The sequence below is a fragment of the Lynx canadensis genome, chromosome B4, assembly GCF_007474595.2.
Source record: "Lynx canadensis isolate LIC74 chromosome B4, mLynCan4.pri.v2, whole genome shotgun sequence".
Lineage (NCBI taxonomy): Eukaryota > Metazoa > Chordata > Mammalia > Carnivora > Felidae > Lynx > Lynx canadensis.
In genome coordinates this window covers 133,574,223-133,592,599 of record NC_044309.1, presented here as the reverse complement: position 1 = coordinate 133,592,599, position 18,377 = coordinate 133,574,223, and the positions used below count along the sequence as shown (strand labels likewise).

The window sequence follows — 18,377 nt, the reverse complement described above, 5'->3', positions numbered from 1 at the left end:
TAATCAAGAGATGAGTGAAATAACAAGTTGGAAAGAGATAAATGCCATGGGGGAGAAAACAAATAGACAAGGTTGTGGAATGAGGCGTGCAGGGGGATGGGCTGGGTTGTCACCTTATTTTACTTTTCTTAAATGTGGAGGCACCTGGGTGGCTCAGTCGGTTGAGCGTCCGACTCTTGATTCGGCTCAGGACGTGATCTGACGTGATCTCAGGACGAGTCTACATCGGGCTCGGTGCTGATGGTGCGGAGCCTGCTTGGTATTCTCTCTCTCCCTTTCTCTCTGCCCCTCTCCTGCTCTCTCTCAAAAAATAAAATAAAAAATAATAATAAAATAAAATGTTTATTTACTTGTTTTGAGAAAGAGAGAGCACAAACAGGAAGGGGCAGTGAGAGACAGAGAGAGAGAATCCCAAGCCCCTATTTGGGGCTCGATCTCACAAACCTCGAGATCATGATCTGAACAGAAATCAGGAATCAGGAGCTTAATCGACTGAGCCACCCAGTCGCCCCTGGATTGTCATTTTAAATCGAGTGTCAGTGTAGGCTTCATTAAGAAGGTGGCGTAGGAGCCTTCGCTGGAGGTGAGGGAGGCAGGTGGGCCACTATCTCAAGCAAGAGTAACCCAGAGCCGTGGAGAGCTGGGGTGGGGGTGGGGTGTTGCCTGCAGTGGTGGCGGAGGAGTGAGCAGGGAGAGGAAGTCAGGGGTAGGGGTGGCCAGATCCCACGAGACATTGCTGGCCACCGCCGCAAACTTAAAGTTTACTCTGAGCGAAGAAGAGCTGCTGAGTTTTTAGCAGAAGAATGACAGGATCCTACTTACTCATGAGAAGGACAAGGCACTGCCAGGTTGAGCCGAGACTGCAGGGGGAGGGGGGGGGGGGGTGAGAAGAACAGAATCCCGGTGGCCGGCGTGCTGAGTGTGCTGGCAGGGGCGGTGGTGAGGGGTAGTCAGATTCTGGGTGTATTTTGAAAAGTCAGCTTGGTTTCCTGAGGGTTTGGATGTGGAATGTGAGAGGGAGAGAGGGTCCAGGATGATTGTGGGGTTTGAGATCTGAACAAGTGGAAGGGATGAGTGGCCCCCTGAAGGTGGAGGCTGCAGGTGAAGCAGGTTTGGGGAGGAGATCAAGGGGTCAGGTTTGGATGTAATTTTCTAAAAAAATTTTTTTTGGGAGGTGCCTGGGTGGCTCAGTCGGTTGAGTGTCCAACTTCGGCTCAGGTCATGATCTCGAGGTCCGTGAGTTCGAGCTCCGCGTCGGGGAGCCTGTTTCAGCCTGGAGCCTGTTTCAGATTCTGTGTCTCCCTCTCTCTGACCCTCCCCCGTTCATGCTCTGTCTCTCTCTCAAAAATAAATAAACGTTAAAAAAATTTAGAAAAAAATAAAAGAAATTTTTTTTTTAAGTTTAGTTATTTCGAGAGAGAGAGAACACACATGCGCGAGCAAGAGAGAGAGAGAGAATCCCAAGCAGGCCCTGTACCATCAGGGCAGAGCCCAATGCAGGGCTCGATCTCATGAACCTTGAGATCATGACCTAAGCCAAACTCGAGAGTCGGAGGCTCCACCGACTGAGCCACCCAGGCACCCCCAGTTTGGGATGTATTAAGATACAGATGTTAGCCACACAGAGATATTTAACAGGCTACTGACATAAATTTGGGAGTTGTTAGTAAGTACTACTACTATTTTTCCCTCACCCTTGATCCTCACACCAGACGGTGAGAAAGGCTGATTATTCTCCCAGCTTGACAGAATGGAAGTCCTACCAAGAGTATATGCCCTTTCGAAGAATTGAAAACAGGTATTCAAACCAATACTTGTCTATGAATGTTCACAGCAGCACTATTCGCCATAGACAAAAGGTGGAGACGACTCAGATGTCCATCAGCAGATGAAAGGATGTGTAAAATGTGGGATGCCTATACAATGGAGTATTATTCAACTGTAACAAGGAAACCTCAAGAACACATTAGGTAAAAGGAGCCAGCTGCAAATGGCCACATAGTGTATGATTTCATTTATATGAAATATCCAGAATAGGTAAATTTACAATTTTTTTTTTAAAGTAGGCCCCAAACCCCACATGGAGCTTGAACTCAACACCCTGCGATCAAGAGTCGCACGCTCCACCGACTGAGCCAAGCAGGCACTCCCAGAATAGGGAAATTTAAATCTATAGAGACAGAAAGCAGATTAGTGGTTGCGGGGGTTGGAGAAAGAGGGGAAAAAAGGAGTGATTACTTAATGAGTCCAAGATCTGCTGTGACAGTGATGAAAATGTTTTGGAACTAGATGGAGGTGATGGTTGCACAACATTGAAAATGCACAAAATGCCACTGAATGATACACTTTAAAATGGTTAACTTTAGGGGCGCCTGGGTGGCTCAGTTGGTGAAGAGTCAGACTTTGGCTCAGGTGATGATCTCATGGTTCATGAGATTCAGCCCCGCATTGGGCTGTCAGCACAGAGCCTCCTTGGGATTCTCTCTCCCTTTCTCTCTGCCTTCCCCTGCTCTCTCTCTCTCTCTCTCTGTCTCTTTCTCTCTCAAAAATAAATAAGCATTTAAAAAAAATAGTTAACTTTGTGTTATGTGAATTTTACCTCAATGAAACAAACAAAACCTCTGAAGCACCTAATGCAGGGCTCTGTAGCTCCCTGCCCTGTGCGCTGACCCCCGCTGCTATTCTCCACTGGGTCCAGCAGTCTCCATTCCCCTTGGACTGGAGTAGCCAAGAGAAGCAAAGGGATGTGTCCCCTGTGAGATCAGGTTAGAGCAACTGGATTGCCCAAATCCCAAACCAGGAAATCTGGTCTGACAAGCATGGGATTCACATCTGAAATCAGCCCTGCCCTGGAACCTGTACTTCCGGGTCTGGTTGGTTCTGCTTGGGAAGGAAAGGGGGGGGGGGTGGAGCAGACAGTCAAACCTCCATATTTAACCCTTCAGGGTCCAAGGCTCCCAGAGTCAGGAGGGACTTTAGACAATATCCGGGAGGAAATGGAAGCTCCGAGCAGATAAAATATCTTCTCCCAAGTCACACAGCCTGTGAATGGCTGGACTCGTCTAAGAGGAAGCGAACCAATGTTTATATAGCACTGGCTCTTGTCCAGGTGCCTCAGAGCCGTTCTATGAACCACCTGCAGGGTATATGTTAATAGCTCCATTTTGCAGAGGAGATTCTGGGAGGCTTAGTGACCAGCCCAACATCGCACAGCTATTAAGAGGCAGGGCTGGGGGCGCCCCGGGTGGCTCAGTCCATTAAGCTTCGGATTCTTGGTTTTCGCTTAGGTCATGATCTCACGATTTGTGAGATCAAGCCTCATGTGGGGCTCTGCACTGACAGCACGGGGATTCTCTCTGCTTGGGATTCTCTCTCTCCCTCTCTCTCTGCCCTTCCCCCCACTCACACTCTCTCGCTCTCTCTCATGCTCTCAAAAATAAACTAAAAACAAAACAAAACAAAACAAAAAAACCCTCAGCGCTGGCAGTGGAGTGTGGGTCTACATGACTCTTTACAATCTGTAAGTCTTGCTAGGCTTTTGTCTGTCTTGTTCACATGGGTATCCCCAATGCCAAGAGAATGAATGAATGGGTCACACCAAGGTCTTTCCATTCTTCTGTATCTCCTTCCAGACTCACCCTGTTCAAAGTTAACAAACACTCTGGGGCTTGCTAGCACAGTTGCCATGGTAACTGAACTCTTAGAACTTAGAAACAACAGCTACCGGCGATTCAGGACAAAAGCAGTGAACCCTTCTCTTGCTAAACTAGGTAAGGCTTTTCTGTCCATGCGGACAAGGGTTAACACAAACCAGCCAAGAGTAAGAAGATATTTGCTAACACACCTTTAATGTTATGGACTGTGGTTGTTGACCAAGAACCCTCTGTTACCCACCACTGTCACCTTTACCACAGATGCGTGGCTTAAAAAATGGTATCTATTGAGGACATCTGCTTTAAGTGGTAACTAAATTATAACCCCACTCTACCACCGGTGCCTGGAATCAGCAGGAGATTACCGCCGTTACCTGAACAGGTTGATAGCATTTTAGCTCAAAGCAGGAGAATTGCCAGTGTTGCTAAGTAGTAGAAACCTACAGCTTTTGGACTTTTTGAAGCACTGAAAATAACTTAAGACCCTTCCAAACAAAATAAGAATTGACAATGAAGAAATAGCCACAGCCATTTAAAAACAAACAAACAAAAGCAAAAACTTCAAAGAATTGACTATTATGCAAATAAGTGAGAAAGCCTGAACTAAACGGATGGTTTTTTTGGGAAACCATAAATTACCAAAATCAATCCATGAAGACAATTCAATTCAATTCTTTTTTTTTTTTAATGTTTATTTTTGAGAGAGACAGACAGAGCATGAGCGGGGGGAGGGGCAGAGAGAGAGGGAGGCACAGAATCCGAAACAGGCTCCAGGCTCTGAGTGGTCAGCACAGAACCCAAGGTGGGGCTTGAACTCATACCGGCGATGAGATCATGACCTGAGCCGAAGTCAGACGATTAACCGAAGAAGCCACCCAGACCCCCCGAAAATCAATTCAATTCTAAACAGACCAAATATCATACACATAAAATGAAAATGTTATCAAGGAGCAGTTTTCCCACCCACAAAGGAAAAAAAAAACAAGAACACTAGGTCATATAAGTCCTCTGATGACTTCACCAACACTTTAAGGAGCGATAAATAAAAACATCATTCAAATGCTTCAAGATCTTAGAGACAATAATCGTAATAAACCTTATATTTATTGAGTCTCTACATGGTAGCTGCACTCTTGTATTCTTCAATTCTCATGATAATCCTATGAAAAAGATAAGTTATTATCCTCATTTTAGAGATGAAAAAAACTCAGGCAAAAGGAGTTAAATCACTTGTTTCAGGACTACACAACTGTTAATGGCAGATCCCAATTTGAACCTGGTGAGTTTAGTTCCAGAAACTTACTCTCTTAACCACTCTATCAGGTCAACTCTTCCAAATGCCTTTTATGAATATTACATATCAATACCCCAATCTGTCAAAGATAGCAGGAGGGAGGAACACTATAGACTAGTTTCATAACAGCAAAAGTTGTAAGCCAAATTTTGGCAAACAAAATCCAGCAAACAATAAAAATTGTATATATACCACAACCGAGTATGGGTATACCAAGAACATAAGACGGTTCAATATTAGGAATGTTATTGATATTATTCACCATACTTATAAATCATTGGAGAAAATTGCATGATTATTACGTAATGCTGCAAAGGTATTTGGTGAAAGTCAAAGTCCATGCCTAATTTAAAAAGAAAATTTCTAAACAACAGGAAGGGAAAGATATGTTCTTAAAATACAATTGCACACACACACACACACACACACACACACCCCTCAAGCCAAAAAGCCAATTTGTAAGGATAAAATACTAGAATACTAAAAGCATTCTCATTAATGTCAAGATAAAACAAGGATATTCACTACCATCACATACATAATTTTATTTAAAATTGTTCCAGAGGCACTTACCAATGTAATTAAACAAGTGGACAAAGAAACAAAAAAGAGGTATAGAGATTTAAAAAAGAAGAGATATAGTTATTATTTATAGGTGATATGACACAATTATATCTCAGAAAACGTAAGAAATTCAACTAAAAACTGTAGCACAAAGAGAATTCAGTAGGTGTCTAAGTACAAATTTAGTATGCAAAAATAATAGGCTTGGGGCGTATGGCTAGTCGATGGAGCATGCGACTCTTGATCTCGGGGTTGTGAATTGAGCCCCACATTGGGTGTAGAGATTACTTAAAAATTAAAAAAAATCTTAAAAAAGTCAATAACCTTATTATATATAAAAAAGATTATTTTGAAAATATAATGGAAGATTTACATTTTGACCCAGAAATTCCAGTTCTGGGAATTTATCTTACCAGTGTGCTTGTATATTCATTCATTCATTCAGCAATTACTACTGAGTGCTTATTCATTCCACATCGGATCCTCTTCTGGATGCCAAGAATGCAGACGAGTAAACAAATTGGATAAAACGAAACCAAAACCCAAACCAAAAACCTTCCAATCTGGTGTAGGAAGCAGATAATAAACTCAATAGTAAAAGTAAATGATATAGTGTGTTAGAAGGTGGTAATTGCTAACAGAAAAGAGTAGAGCGGAATAGGGAGCTTGGGATTGCCGGGTGGCCCGGATAGGCTTCCTGGAGAAGAAAGGAGGTAAGGAGATGAGCCATGTGCATATGGGGTTGGGGTGGGGGGGGGAGGGAGCAAAGACCCCGGGGTGGAGTAGTGGGTGCACGCAAAATGAGTCACATCTGTAACAGAAAAAGAGTCAAAGAATAAGTATTCATCTACAGGGGACCAGTCAACAGACTAAGGTACATCTACCAGTGGAATGTCACACAGCTGTGCACAAGAGTAAGGAAACTATGATGTGAGATGGAAAGATCTGCAGGATACGTTGAGTGAAAAAAAGGGAGTAGAATAGATTATGTGGTGTGCTACTTTTGTGTAAGAAAAGGAGAGAAATCAATATTAGATATTAATTCTTTCTGAATTAATGTATCAATTTAATGTGGGCTTCCCCTCCCCCCAAAAAATAAGCCCCAGAAAAGCTAGTTTTTAAGAACTAAACAAATTATTGGGGCTCCTGGGTGGCTCAGCCGGTTAAGCGTCAGACTTCGGCTCAGGTCATGATCTCGCAGGTCATGGGTTGGGGCCCTGTCAGCTGTCAGCACAGAGCCTGGGGCCTGATTCCGATTCTGTGTCTCCCTCTCTCTCTGCTTCCCTATCTCCTCCACTCGCCCTCTGTCTCTCTCTCTCAAAAATAAATAAACATTAAAAAAAAAAGAGCTAAACAAATTCTTTTTTTCTTTTCTTTCTTTCTTTTTTTTTAGAGTAATCTCTATACCCAATGTGGGGCTTGATTCAACCACAATCTGAAGACCAAGAACTGCACTCTCCACTGACTGAGCCAGCCAGGTACCTCTAAGAAAATTCTTTTTATTTTTTATTGATTTATTTTTAATTTTTTCTGTTTTTACTTTGATTTACACTTATTTTATGCAGAATTTACTCCCGGGCCTTAAGTTTTGTTTCTTCAGTTTCTTCTGGGATATGTTTTTCTTCTGTGCAACTTCCTCTTCTGGTTTAGGAACAATCTGCTCTTTTCAGTAAGGATCATCTGAGTGTGGCTGGGAGAGCTCATGTATGGGTTAATCCGACTTTGAACCCTCTGAGTTCTACCTTGCATCTTGGGGGCTCTGTTCACCTGGATGTGCTCAATGACCAGAGACTCTCCATCTGAACTCTTAAGTTCAGCATTACTCTCTGCATTTTTAAGCATGTGCAGTAAAAAGTCAGCCATCTTTTTGGGCCACTGACCCTGTGTCCAGCCCCACTGTTCGGCCTGGGCTCACCTACCAGCTCCACCATCGGAGTGATGGAATGGAACACATTGCTTGTGCAAAGTGTCGTCATTCGGATACTTGGTGGCTTTTCAGATATGCGTACCCCTGATGGCCTGGGCAGTTTCACGTGTGTTCCTAAAGTGAACACGAAGATTTGAACCTCTTGGTTTGTTTGATTTTGTCGGGTTTTCTGGATCAGGTGAATAGCGAACCATTTTCAGAGATCACCTCAGGCTGCTTATGGGAAGAGACTCTTTTTTTTTTTTAAGTTTATTTTATTTCTTTTGAGAGAGTGTGAGAGAATGAAGGAGCACGAGCGTGAGTGGGGGAGGGGCAGAGAGAGAGGGAGAGAGAGAGAATCTCAAGTACGCTCTGCACCGTCACCCCAGAGCCCAACGCAGGGCCCGATCCCACCAACCATGAGATCACAATCTGAGCTGAAATCAAGAGTCAGATGCTTAACCTACTGAGTCACCCAGGTGCCCCCCTAAGAAAATTCTTAAGAAGAGTGAGAAGAATAAGGCTAGCTCAACCAGATGCCAATACATACTGTAAAATTACGGTAATTAAAAATACTTTTTAGGGGCGCCTGGATGGCTCAGTCGGTTGAGCATCCGACTTCGGCTCAGGTCATGATCTCACAGCTCGTGAGTTTGAGCCCCACATCGGGCTCTGTGCTGACAGCTCAGAGTCTGGAGCCTGCCTGAGTTTCTGTGTCTCCCTCTCTCTCTCTGACCCTTCCCTGCTCATGCTCTGTCTCTGTCTCTCTCTCTTTCTCAAGAATAAATAAACATTAAAATTAAAAAAAAATACTTTTTGTTTGGGAACATGAATAGACAGATCAATAGAATAGGATAGAAAGTTCAGAAACAGACCCCAATACACATGGGAAATAAATGCAATAAATCCTTATGGGAATACTGAGTAGTCATCTGGAAACAAACGCATTTGTACCCTTCCTGCATTACTTACACTAAAATAAACTTCAAACAGCTCAAAGATATAAATCTAAAATGTGAAACCATTAAAGTATCAGATTTAAAAAAAATTTATAATCCTGCAGTGGGATGGGTTTGTTTAAGCATGACTCAGAACTCAGAAGTCATCAACTTTGGCCACCATAACATTTTTAAAAATTTCCACAGAAAAAAATAACCAAATCAAAAGACAGTAAACAGAACAATAATATATGCAACACACATGCAGACAAATCTCCATAGCATAAAAAGAACTCCTATAAATCAAAGTGCCGGACTAAAATCCTATAGAAAAGCAGTCCTGGAATGTGAACAAAGAGTTCTCAGGAAAGGAAATTGACACAGCTCTTAAATTTATTAAAAGATGCTAGGGGCGCCTGGGTGGCTCAGCTGGTTGAGTGTCCTACTTCAGCTCGGGTCACGATCTCACGGTTCATGGGTTCGAGCCCCGAGTCGGGCCCTGTGCTGACAGCTCAGAGCCTGGAGCCTGCCTCGGATTCTGTGTCTCCCTCTCTCTCTCTGCCCCTCCCCCACTCACACTCTGTCTCTTAAAAATGAATAAATGTTAAAAAAATTTTTTTTAAAGCCACAGTGAGATATCCTCAATGATTAGCAAAGATAAAAGTCATTTGATAACATACGTGGCTCATAACTATCGTTATTAGTGCTGATCTAGGTGGAGACAAATTCTCCCTTGAGTTGCTAGTTAAGTCACTGAGCTTCAGGGCCTGGAAGCCTGGTTCTTCCCTATGCGTCAGGACCACTGCGGCAGGGGCCCAACCTCAGCCCTCCTCGGCAAGGATGCTCAGCCCGCCGCGCCTCTTATTCTTGGTCACTGCCCAAATATCAGCTCCTCTGGTCATCTCTTATTTCCACACTGCTCTGTCATTCCTCTTTTGTCTCAACGACCCCCTGTCTCCACCGTCCCGAAACTTTTTACTTGGTCCTTTGGAAAGCCGGTTTTTGGTCAACAAAATTGCCTGCTGATTGCACAGCCTAGGGTTGAACTCTGGGGCCCGGCCGGTAAGGAGAATGCATGAAGTATGAGGGGCTAATGGTCAGGGGTGAACACGCGTGTACCCACTGTGAGTGGTAACGACACCGACAAGCTGGAGAGCCCACATGTCCTGAGCCAGCTTCATGTGGGGAACGCGGACTCAGTCTGGTCAGGTCTTCAGTTGTTTCAAGAGAGGCACGAAACCCTCCCACAACTGCTGGGGGGATGTAAAACGGTTCAGTGTTGTTGAAACAATTAACCAGTCCTCAGATAGTTAAACACAGAGTTCCCACGTGACCCAGCAATTCACTCCCGAGAATCGAAGAGAATCCAAGAGAATCGAAAACAGTCCCCACAGAGACTTGGACGTGAATGTTCACAGCAGCAATATTCAGAACGTCCAACAATGGAAGCAACCCAAAAGTCTGTCAAGGAAGGAACGAATGAACAATGTGTGGTAGTCCGTCCAATGGAATACGATTTAGCCATAATAAGGAATGAAGTCCTGACATAGACTGTAACATGGATGAGACTTGGGAACATTAAACTCAATGAAAGAACCCAGCCACAAAAGGCCACTTCTTGTATGATTCCGCTCGTATGAAGTCTTCACAACAGGTAAATCCATAGAGACATGATGGGTTGGTTATTGGGGCTGAGGCTAGAGGGTGGGTAAGGGCACCTCTTCCTGGCACCCCTCCCCTTTACCCTCATTCCTTGCCACTCTCGCACCTGCCCGAGGCTTCCTCCAGTCCATTCTCCTTTACTGTCTGGTAAAGACCCTGTCTCCCCTGGCGTTCTTGCCTCACTCCTTCATGGCCGCTTTGGGCCCAGACTTGCTTTCTCTTTCTCTTCCTCCCCAGGCCCTCCTTTGTGCTGTTGTCTCTGTGCCCACGTGCGGGGCCATACAACAGGCCGCCTCCTGCGCTCAGCTCCTTGCCCTCCGCCTCGCCCGGTCATTCCACCTCCCCCCCTTCCACGGGGCCAAAATGTGGACCTCGTTACCTCACCCTGCGTTGTTACACGCGGGAGCCCTTTCTCCCCCTGTGGCCCCAGCTTTCCAGCTGCGTGTTCATTGCTGTGCTCACACTTCCTGTTCTCTTACCCTCAAGGTGGTCTTTGACTCCACTCTTCCTGTCTTCACTTCCTGCCCTCTCCTGCGTGGCTCCCCCACCCTGACCGCTCCTCTAGCAACCTCACGACTTCTCTCCAGCTGACTGTCCCCGGCACCTGCCTGGAAACCCCAACTCAGGTCAGTCAGATTATTCTTCCTCTCCATGGGCACACCAGGGCCATCAGCTCTGCTGGAGAAAACCATGTCACCACAGAGTCTGGTGCCATTAATTTGTGGACATCAACTGTGGCCAGGCCCCCGGTACCACACACAGCGTGCTCTGCTTTCCTCATGGGCTCACCCTGCCATCTTCCACAGTGGCTGTTTAAGACCATCTCCAGTCTCCCCAAACCGCTGGCCTCTCCTACTATCACACACAGAATCTGGAAGCCTTCGGACAGGGACCCTCCCATCGTCCTGCCATCAAGGTTCCCCCCTGACCGTACCCACTTATTGCCTCCAAGGAGAAAACAGGTCTGAATGTTTGTATCCCACAAATTTCATACGTCAAACCCCAATGTCCAGTGGGATGGTATTAGGAAGTGAGGTCTTTAAGAGGTGATTAGGTCACGAGGGCCAAGCCCTTTTGAATGGGATTAGTGTCCTCACGAAAGAGGCCCCAGAAGGATCTCTCATCCTTCCATTATACGACAGTGTGCAACCTGGACTCCCAGCTCCCAGAACGGTGAGAAATACATGTTTTGTGTTTGCAAATCACCCAGTCTATGGTATGCTGTCATAGTGGCATGCACTGCCTAAGGCCAGTCCTCCCACTGTGCTGGATCCCAAACCAGATTCTACCTTCGGCCCCTTGATGTTCTCTCGGGCTTCTCTGATGTCTCCCCACTGATTCCTTGACAAGAACAAATAAGAGTCCTTACGTGTCTACCTCCCTCCCTCCACCTTGTGTCCTTTTCCAGCAACTAGCCTCTTTCCCTCCTAAGCCAAAGCACTTGTTGAAAGAGTCGTCTACACTGGCTGCCTCAGTTTCCTCACATACACTTCCTCCCCAAAGCAACCTGGCTCCTGCCCCGATTCTACTGCAATTTTTCTTGCCGGTCATCACCAATCCCCTAATTGCCCAATCTAACCAACACTTCTTTTTTCTTTTACTAAATTTCTTTAAAAAAGTACTTATTTAGGGGCGCCTGGGTGGCTCGATGGGTTAAGCGTCCAACTTTAGCTCAGGTCATGATCTCACGGTTAGTAAGTTCAAGCCCCACATCACGCTCTGTGCTGACAGCTCAGAGTCCGGAGCCTGCTTCAGGTTCTGTGTCTTCCTCTCTCTCTGACCCTCCCCCGCCTTGCACGCATGTTCTCTCTCTCTCTCTCTCAAGAAGAAATAATCATTAAAATTTTTTTTAATTAAAAACAATAATAAAATAAAAAGCATTTATTTTTGAAAGAGAGAGAGACAGAGAAAGCACGTATACAGGCAGAGAGGGGCAGAGAGAGAGGGGGCTTGAACTCACAAATTGTGAGATCATGACCTGAGCCGAAGTCAGAAGCTTAACAGAGTAAGCCACCCAGGCGCCCCTCTAACCGACACTTCTTTTTTTTTTTTTTAATTTATTTTTTTTCTAACCGACACTTCTAAGTCATGAGCTTTTTTGGCTCCTCTGCCACACTAACCAACGTCCCGGATACCTGCCTTGCAGCAGGAATTGTGATAGAGGGGTCTGTGGGAACTCACCAGGGAGAGATTTCGTCTGCCCTGGGGAGGGTCAGAGAGGGTTCCCTGGAGGCAGTGACCCCAGGGCAGAGCGTGAATGTACGCGTATAAGTTGGCCAAGCAGAGAAGGGGAGCAAGGGCGTTTTACAAAATGGGAAGAATCCCAGAATTTGTGAACTGCTAGAAGTTTAACGTTCCTGAAGTTGAACCGGGAGACAGAGTATGAAGGACTTTGAAGGTCATGGTAAAGAGTCTGCCGTTTGGATTTTATTCTGGAGGCAGTGGGAATACATACATGACCTAAAGGAGAGGTCGGCAAGCTTTTTATGTCATGGGCTACATAGCAGGTGTTTTAGACTGTTGCAACTTTTTGCTTCTGCCGGTGTAGCACCAGAGAAGCCATAGAACACAACAAAAACAAGAGTGTGACTGTGTCCCAATAAAGTTTTATTTATGCCCACAGAAATTCGAATTTCATATAATTTTCATGTCACAGAATGCCATTCTTCTTTTGAATTTTTTCCAGCCACTTAAAAATGTAAAATCCAGGGGCACCTGGGTGGGTTAGTCCATTGAGCACCCAACTCTTGGTTTCGGCTCAGGTCACGATCTCACAACTCGTGAGTTCAAGCCCTGCATTGGGCTCTGCGCTGACAGTTTGGAGCCTGCTTGGGATTCCCTGTCTCCCTCTTTTTCTGCCCCTCCCCCACTTACACTCTCTCTGTGTCTACAAAATAAAGAAAAATTAAAGAAAAAAAAAAAGTAAAGCCAGTCTTAACTCCCAGGGCCTGCAGGCTGAAGTTTGCCAACCCTGATGGAAAACAAGGGAGTGATGCAATCAGAGCTGGGTTTTAGGTGATGGATCGGAGTGGGGGTGGTGCTGCCAGCCAGGAGGCTGGTAAGCAGGCCATGGCAGCAATCTGGGACAGAGAACACACACTAGGCCAGTGGCAGTGAGGATGGAACTAGACGGCTGGATTCAGGAGAGTGCACAGAGACGGCTTAGAAGCCTCCCTTACCACACTCCACTTGGGGAAATAAATAGGATTGGTGTCTTTTCCAAAAAGAGCAAGGCCCTGAAACGCTAGGGTAATGGAACTAGGTGTCACCACGGTCTCCACGAAGGGGAATCATCCCAGGCTAGTTCTAGATAGATGCCCTCAGAACATCTATGGTAGGGGGCTTTCCAATAACAAGAGCCCCCCAGAAAGTCCAGAGTTCCTTCCTGTTTGGGGGGGTGGTGCTTACATCTGTCATGGGCTATCCACAAGGTCATTGGTCACATGGAATACTTTGGAAGCCCTGAGTGAGGCCTCGAGACAGAAAGACATCATTTGCTGGGCAGCCGGTGGGTGATGTGCAGGCAGTTAGTCACGAGAGACCCTCCTCTGAGGTTAAGATGCAGAACTCACCATCTTCCTTGACACTGTGAAGGGTGGTGGGTGTCTCATGGTCCTAGGAGTTGCTTTGTCTCTCCCGTGGAGGCTGGGCACCCAGAGGGGATTCCTTTTCTTCTCCAGCATCAGGAAGGATCCGCTAAACTCGTCCCCATTCTCTTTTTCCACCTGTACTCCCAGACGTAATCTCCTCGTCCCACCCCAGCTGAAGCCTGACAGGTTGTCTCTTCTCTCTCCAAGCTACTGTTGATGGATAAATACCATGTCCTTCCCCGTTCAGGGGTCCCTCAGTCTCATTACCTGGCTCGTACAAATAAAAAACTCTAGCTCTCTGCCTCAGCGCTTCCCACCGCGGGATGGGTGCACAGCTCTCAGATCTCCTTGCCCCCGACACCCCTCTCCCACTTCATCCAGACAAGATGTCTACGAAGTCAGCGGCAAGAAGGAGACCGTGTTTATGACTGATGACTTCTCTCTGGGAGAAGTGGGAGAAAAAAATGGATCAGCATTCCGTGTGGGTGTTGGATTTCTGAGCAGCACAGTTCTCACTGTGACTTCGTCACACGTAGGACCTGCTTGAGATTTTGTGATGAAGTCAAAAGGAGAACATCCGGGAGCCTGGGTGGCTCAGTCGGTTAAGCGACCGACTTCGGCTCAAGTCATGATCTCACGGTTCATGAGTTCGAGGCCCACGTTGTCTGTGCTGACAGCTCAGAGCCTGGAGCCTGCTTCAGATTGTGTCCCCACTCTCTCTCTGCCCCTCCCCACCTCGTGCTCCGTCTCTCTCTCTCTCCCTGAAAAATAAACATTAAAAAAAAAGAGAGAGAGAGAGAGAACATTCAACGTGGCTGAGCCACATTCAGCTGTTGAGCAAGGAATGGATTAAAGCGATGGGCCACAAATCCAATCTGGGAGAAGAGAGGCGTGAAGATAGGAAAGGAGATGATGACCAGTTAAAAGATGAGGGCCGGTGGCTTAGGGGTCCCAAACACGAGGAAGAATTGTCATATCAGGAGAGTAAAAGGAAGGAGCTAGAAATACAGTTGGAGGAGGAGGTCTAAGACTGGGATGTTAGACATGGAAGTCCTGGAAGATGTGCTGTACTTGCTAACGACAAGGTCCAGGGTATGACAGTGTAGCAGGTGTGAGTCTGGGGCAAACTAGGGGATGTTCAGAACCATATGGGGTTGGGGTTCTTCATGATGAGGGGTGACCTGGGTGGGCTTTGGGCAGCATGGAGCATGATGGGCTCCTGTCCTTTGCATGTGCTTTGGATTCCTTCTCTTTCCTATTAAAACTCAACCCATAGATGATCTAACCCAATCCTACGTCTTGGAATACTCTCGCCAATGATTCCCCATTTTTATCACTAAATCTGTCCCCAACTTGGGCCTTTGCCTGGAGTGGTCATTCCTTACCACCTTCAGGGCTCTGCTCCAATGTCACCTTCTTAGAGTAGCCCTCCCACTGCCCTTAGAGCCCCCCTCCCTAAGAAAGCCCTCTTAGAGTAGCTTTCCCTTAGAAAGCCCTCGCTTTCTGCCCCAAATAGCTCCTCCCTCCTCTCTGACCCTTATTCTGCTTTGTTTTCCTTCATGCACATCAATAGACTTCCTATAAATCAGTACTATACTTATTTATTTGATGATTTTCTCTCTCCCCTGGAATGAGTTTTGTGGAGGGCGTGTGCAAACCCCTACCTTTTTCACTGCTGTATTGCCACACTTCAAACTCCTCCCAGCTCATAGTAAGGGCTTATTAACTATTTGTTGAAAAGATAGATACACAAGAGGAGACTATTTTATGTGATATGGGCTTCAAGAGCTCATTCTGAAAGCCAAAACCTGAATATTGGCCATTGTGTTGTATGTGTTCCTAAGGCAATTCTAAGTCCCCCCAAGGTCATCGCTGCTCTGTGTCAGGTGGAAGGTCCAAGAGGAACACTGTGAAGTGCACATCTATGGCTAATCTTCTTTTTGGTTGATACCAGTCCCGGGCAGGCAGAAAGAGATCGTGTGTTTCTCAGCGTAATAACGGACATGTTTTTCCCTAAAGGAAGAGGGCAACTCTCTGCCTTCCACGGCATTAGCCTCTGTAATCTCTGAAAGAGGAAGGAGGCAGGCTCAGCGCACCCGCCTGTGTCCCCACTTGTGGATTGCGTTTCGGAGTCCGAGGGCTGGCTGCGCATCAGTGTTCATGTGGCCCAAAGTGGCGGTGGGGGTGGGGGACTCCACCTGCACTTGAGCCGTGGGAGTGACGTGGTGGTTGGGCGCTTTCAAGGGTAAAGTCCTCCAGGAAATGAGGAGCTTTGGAGGGAAGATTTGCTCTGAAGGCCGGTGTGGCTGGAGAGCTGTGGAGGGCGTCCCGGAGGAGAAAGTGGCTCCAGCCAGAAGGGCCAGGGCCTTGGGGGCCACAAGAATTTTGGTCTGGATTCTCGGTGCCGGAAGCGGCCCCTGTGGGAAGACGTGACAAGATCAGTTGGGTTAAAAGAGATCCTGAGGGCATGGGTTGGAGAGGGCCGAGTGGATGCAGGGAGACTAGGCCGGAAGCTGTTGGCAAGTGTCTGAGTGATAGATGACGTGCCTTAGACCAGGAGACAAATGCACGGATCTGGCAGGTTTTTAGGAGGCTAAATGGGTGGAGCTTGGTGATAAGTCAGCTAAAGAGAACGAGGGAGAAGGATGATCAAGGGAGGCACCGTGCTTCTGGCAAGAGCATAGACGGACGTGGTGCCATTCATGAGGTGGGGGGACACTCAAGGGAAGAGAGGGAGGAGGAAGGACAGATGCTGGGCCAGAGAAGCAGGAGGGAAACCTGGGGAGTGTTGTGTCACAGACGTCAAGGCAGACGCCAAAACCAAAGTCAAAGCACATGTGGCGAGCTGAGAGCAAACCTTCTCCACCTGTATAACGGGCCCATCGTGAAAAAGATGAAAGGTACTGAAATAAGAAAATGACGCACAGCCCTATAGACAACTGGGCAGCTGATACGGGAAGGTGATTTGCAGAAGAAAGGGTCCAAATTTCCAGTAAACGTATGAAGAGAAGTTCAAGGTCCCTAGGAACTACAGGAATGTAAGTGTTAGGGGCCGAATTGTGTTCCCCCTTCCCCAAAATACGTGGAAATCCTAACCCCGTCGACCTCAGAATGTGACTTATTTGGAAATGGGATCGTCCCAGAGGTGATTAGTTAACGTGAGGTCATGCTGGAGTAGGGTGGGCCCGTAATTCAGTGTGACTAGTGTCTTCCTTACAACAACAGAGACACGAGGAGAACGCCACGTGAGGAGAATTGGAGCCATTCACCAAAGGTTAACCCCCACCACCAGAAGCTAGGAAGAGGCAAGGAAGGACAGTCCCTTACAGGTTTCAGAGGGAGCACGGCCCTGCCAACATCTTGATTTCTAGTCTCCAGAACTTTGAGACCATAAGCTTCCGGGTTTTGTTTCGTTTTGTTTTTTTTTAAGCCAGCCAGTTTGTGGTACTTGGTTACAACAGCCCTAGAAATTAGTACACTAAATTAAAATAACATTGAAGTGCCTTTTTTATTTTTCTCATCAGCTTGGCAAACAAAACAAAACCAAAAAAGATGATAATATCCAGTGCCGGCAAGGATGTGGGTGTGAGAGAATGCCCACCGCAATGGCTGGTTGGAGTGGGATTTAGTGACATCTCACTGGAGGGCGATTTGGGCCTCCTCCCAATAAAACCTTCAAATAAAAATGAAAAGGTCCGGCAATTCCTGTCTATTGTGGAGAAGCGTATGTGTTCACAAAAGAGATGCATGTAAGAATGTTCTCTGTTATACTTTTGGAATAGCCAAACACTGACAAACGCATCATGTCCCTTGGTAGGGGATGAATGGTTCCATAAACTGGCTCGTCTCTTCTCAGGGAGGATTCATGAAGTTAATGAAGCTTAAGCTTCCCTGCCCCTCCCTGGCATCAGCTCCTTTGAATGCCCGGAAGGGGTTCTAGCAATTGCTCTCCGTAACTCTGCATTGTTTTTCTTAAAGAAGTTGCCTCCAAACTCAAAAGCTTCAGGCCCCATAAAACTTGAACCTGCCCCTGTCATACCATATGACGTATGACCACAGTTAAAAAAAAAGAAATGAAGCAGATAACTGGAGAGGGGAGGGTTTCACTACGTGCAGAGAAGGGCGGAAAGTGACAAGTGGGTTTGCCATCCGGAAGTTCCTGGTAACCTTGGCGGGCAGTCTCAGTGGGGACAGTGGGTGGGAAGAAATGACAGACCACTGGGAGAGACGGACAAAGTGGGGGCCGTGAGTATGTACAGTCCTTTCAAGAAGCCTGGCTGTAGAGGGAGATGAGTTGCAGGAACAAGTCTCATGATGGAGAATGTTCTAAGAAGGAAGAGGCTTGTGGGGCGCCTGGGTGGCTCAGTCAGTTGAGTGTCCAGCTCTTGGTTACGGCTCAGGTCATGATCTCACAGTCTGAGGGTCCGAGCCCCGCACCAGGCTTCGCGCTGAAGGCGCAGAGCCTGCTTGGAATTCTCTCTCCCTCTCTCTCTGCCCGTCCCCTGCTTACTCACTCTGTCTCTCTCTCAAAATAAATAAACTTAAAAAAAATTAAAAAGAAAAAAATAGAAGGAAGAGGCTTGAGCCACTGTCAAGGAAGAAGAACCGGGGAGTGCCCAGCGTTGAGGTAGAATAACAGCAGTTCTGAAAATATTTCTCACTTTGGCTGCCCAGCCTCCAAACACTCTTCCAATCTGGGGTGTTATCTCAAGCCCCCAACTCCCATCCCGGAAGCCGAAATGGATCAGACCTCACCCCCTTCCACGCACC

General features: G+C 46.7%; 1 long non-coding RNA gene and 1 pseudogene across 1 annotated transcript; one reads left to right on the top strand and one right to left on the bottom strand.

The window, feature by feature from the left end:
- The first annotated feature begins 2,272 nt into the window (after positions 1–2,272).
- On the top strand, positions 2,273–17,984 carry LOC115517778. Its single transcript, XR_003970061.1, has 3 exons — positions 2,273–2,384; positions 12,416–12,421; positions 17,974–17,984. It is a non-coding gene; the product is annotated as an uncharacterized LOC115517778 (long non-coding RNA).
- LOC116738168 lies at positions 7,040–7,653 on the bottom strand (annotated as a pseudogene).
- Positions 17,985–18,377: the final 393 nt, after the last annotated feature.